This window comes from Impatiens glandulifera, chromosome 1, assembly GCF_907164915.1.
Source record: "Impatiens glandulifera chromosome 1, dImpGla2.1, whole genome shotgun sequence".
NCBI lineage: Eukaryota > Viridiplantae > Streptophyta > Magnoliopsida > Ericales > Balsaminaceae > Impatiens > Impatiens glandulifera.
In genome coordinates, this window is record NC_061862.1 from 68,889,004 (window position 1) to 68,892,893 (window position 3,890).

Sequence of the window (3,890 nt, forward strand, 5' to 3'; positions counted from 1 at the left end):
TCTTGTCCAATAAAATAGTTTCTAAATCTTAAAATATAATCTGAACACCTAACAATCTGATTTGAATTATAAATAATAAATAATAAAATAAATACTGGATAAAATAATTACCCATAGAAATATATTAACATTCTTCATAGATAAACTAACAATTCTAGCTAACTATAAAAACCAAATAAACTAATAACTCTAAATAAAAAACATATGTTAACCTGATTACCACCGAGTTCATCTGTTTTGGATCTCTCGGCCTCCATCGATGTGAAGCGGTTGTGAATTCCTGCCATCGCTACGATTCAATGAACAAAAAAAATAAAAAAAACAGTTAGTTATCAATTGACCATCAAATAATGCAAGTATATATAACTAACTATACATTCTTCCCTGTTCTAAGTCATCAACTACCAAACTAGGATTTCCCTAAGAAATTATGGTGATGATCATCTTCAACTTGAGTATTTCCCGATACTTTATTTTCATTTTGTGCGGCAACACTACTGATTGAGCAATTACGACTGTGTGATTCCTTCCTCATTTTGGAGTAGGCATAAGAACCCGAACCTGTAATGGGATGATAATATATTCACGAAGAAAATGATCTGTTTTAGTTGTGAATACTTATGTGGTAGAACAACAAACCTAATTAGACATACCTTCAACATGGTATGGAGGCTGGTAAAATTGAAGATAGCAGAATGTAGCAAATACCATACCTGCGATAAATAACCCTTTTACTATCTAAGACGATTAACATTTTCTTTTTTGAAAATAATCTCTAGCAGGGGTGTGAGGCTAGTAGAGCAACTCACCACTGTCGTCATATGGACACTTCAACCGTAAGCTATTGAAAACTCGGTTAGTTGGGTAAAAGGAAATTAGTCTTATGGTTATAATTTAATGAATAAAGAGTATATTGATAATGAGATATTCGGTTATTTTATATTAATCTCAAAAAACCCATATTAAACAAGGACTAAATAACACCTCATCAAACAAGTCTCAAAGCTATTAAAATTGGGGCTTGAACTTGGACCTCTTTTAACATATGGGGTTTGAACTTTGAACTGCAAGATGATGTTCAAACTTTTAACATTTGTGCCATTTGGGGCACTTTTTCCTAACGGACATTCTTTTTTCACGAAATTATTTAGTGTCGGATATTTTATTAGTTTAGAAAAAGAAACATTAATCTCTTCTTCCTTGAAAAAAGCCCAAAATGGCTAATGTACTAGCATTATATGCCAAAAAAAACCAAGTTCAAGTCCCAAATAGTAATTGATAAACATAACGCGCAATGAACTCACCTAGTATATCTCCTACTGCCACATCTAGCCAGTGGTGTCAGTAGTCGTCAACTCGAGAGACACCAACAAGTGATACAACGAGTAGCGGGGTAAAAGAGATGCACAATTTTGCTACATGTCCTCTTCGGTCAAACACCTTGATTTTTCAGATAAATACAACGACAGAAATTCTAGACCGGAAAAGGATACTACAACAAGAAATTAATAAGATTTTGAGTAAAGTATTGGAGGATTATTTTCGTTGAATATCAATAAGATAATTATCCGAAGTATGGCCACATGGAAAACTTTTATGCCCTTCCTTTATCACATGTCTGTTTCCATGGCAAATAACATTTCCAATCAAATCATAAGCCTAACAGTAATACATGAGACACACACTTAGCATACTTTTAAGATAAACCCGCAGATTCTATAAAAAAAATTTAATCGGGATTTGTTCCATGGTGTAAGCTAGCACGATCCCCACAGACCTACCTCCACTTCAATCAAGGCATTCTTATCAAGGCATTCTTAGTGGGAAAACCGCATATTCCATATTCATTTCATTTAAAACTATTTCTATCATATCATTTGGATCTGAACTGTAAACTGAACTTGGTATTTATAAATGAAGCCATTATCTAGAGAAATTGAGAAAAATACATACATCATTTCCATCTGGGAAGCACCGCCAGAAGAAGTCGGGTCTAGGCCGACCAACAACATCCTTTATCGCATTTGTTAGAACAGCCGTGATGAGGACATAAAAAAGTAGGCCTGTTTTTTTTTCTCAAAGCTTATAAACATAGCATTTCACACAAGAAACATAAAGTAAGGATTTCAGTTTTACCTAAAGTTGCATGATGAAGATCGTATACATCCTTCCTACATAAATAAACTCCCAGAAAAAACAAGATAGGAAAAATAACTGCATATATCTAGCAATGGAAAGGAACACTATTCATAAGTTACACGACATATAAATATTTCTATGAATAAAAATAATAGAAAAAGAACATACCGGAACAGCCCATGGAGGAACTGTATTATCTTTCAAAGGATACTTGAGGTCAGACATCATATACTTCTCAACAAACCGATAGAACGGACTGATTGTATTCAAAACATAGTATATCACACCAAGAAGCAGTAAAATGAGCCAATCATGCAAGTGGATCCTCACCACTGTAATCCCATGGGACCTTACAGTATGTGAACCGAGCTCAGCTTCTCTGATTCTTTCGTGTCGATGCCAAAAAAATAAACTCAATCACAAAATGAGATGGCATTATATGACATTGCTTATTGAAACACAAAGAAAAGGTGTACCTCCTGATCCATATCGTATGTCAGTTGAAAGTAGAATCTGTCATTATCAGTCTTGATGCACTCTGTATATGAGACCCAATGGACAAGACATTAAACCACATATGATTCTTTGGCAAATAAAAGCCTATTTAAAAAATGGTCATCTTATTATCAATGCAGATAAGATATTTGTGATATATAATGAAAGTTTCATTCAAACCATAATCATAGTAGGCTATGATAGAAATACAACCAATTATGTACAACTCATGTCATTTGTGGTAATTAATTCAGAAAAGATTAAACTTAATGGACATTTAACCTCTTTCCTCACATTTGGTACGAGATTAAATCCCCATTTGCAAGTAAGCCTTTCCTCCCAATCAATCATCAGACATCTGGCTCTGAATCATTCATTTCCTCAACTTCATTGTTGTCCTCACCTAGTGGAGAACAATGGATGTATCAATTTGGCTCGATGGGAAGAGACTCGAGCCCAAACGTGATATTCATACCCTAATTGCGTGATATGTTTGTTTCTATCGATTAGATTGTTTCTGAATCTGAATCAGAATCATACAAATAAACTGCCAATGAATTTTTATAATCTCTCAAGGCAAAGTTCAGATTACCTATGTTTCTCAATGTCATCTCATATAGATTACAAATTACCTATGTTTCTCAATGTCATCTCATATAGATTACAAATGAACTCAATATGTTGTTAGACATCCGCCACAGAAACAAACAAAGAAATAGATTCACAGCACAAACGGAGGATTAATTCATTCATTTGTAACTGGATTTGAAATCTCCTAAGATAAAACCTAAAATAATAATCAGTCACTCAAATTAATACAGAAAGTAACAGATATCGTTACATAGAATCAAGAGATTCAATCAAGCAAGTAGAATGCAGAATGAACTCCAAATCTAGACTCGATTGAAGCAAATGTTTACAAACCTGAAAGAGACATTTGGAATTCACAACATGCCACGAAGAGTTAATGATGAATAAAAGTACAACGATTGCGAGAGATAAGAGAGAAAAGAAGTATGTATACGTACAGATCATTTAAACGAGGATGAAGACTTTTCTTTCACATAACAGCCAACCATGTGCAGTAAGTGCTGAATACTAAAATATATAATAGGAATAAATAATGGAGGAAATCCGTAAAAGCGTCTGGATGTGATTGTTTCACATTTCCGGTTTTTTACGGCAAAATTGGAAAACCTTTCTCTCTGAGAAATAAGGACCGGTCTCCAGCCACGCGAAGAAGGAGAGATCTGAGA

The 3,890-nt window shown here is 34.0% G+C and overlaps 1 pseudogene; it reads right to left on the reverse strand.

The window, feature by feature from the left end:
• Positions 1-409: 409 nt before the first annotated feature.
• LOC124931251 lies at positions 410-3,245 on the reverse strand (annotated as a pseudogene).
• Positions 3,246-3,890: the final 645 nt, after the last annotated feature.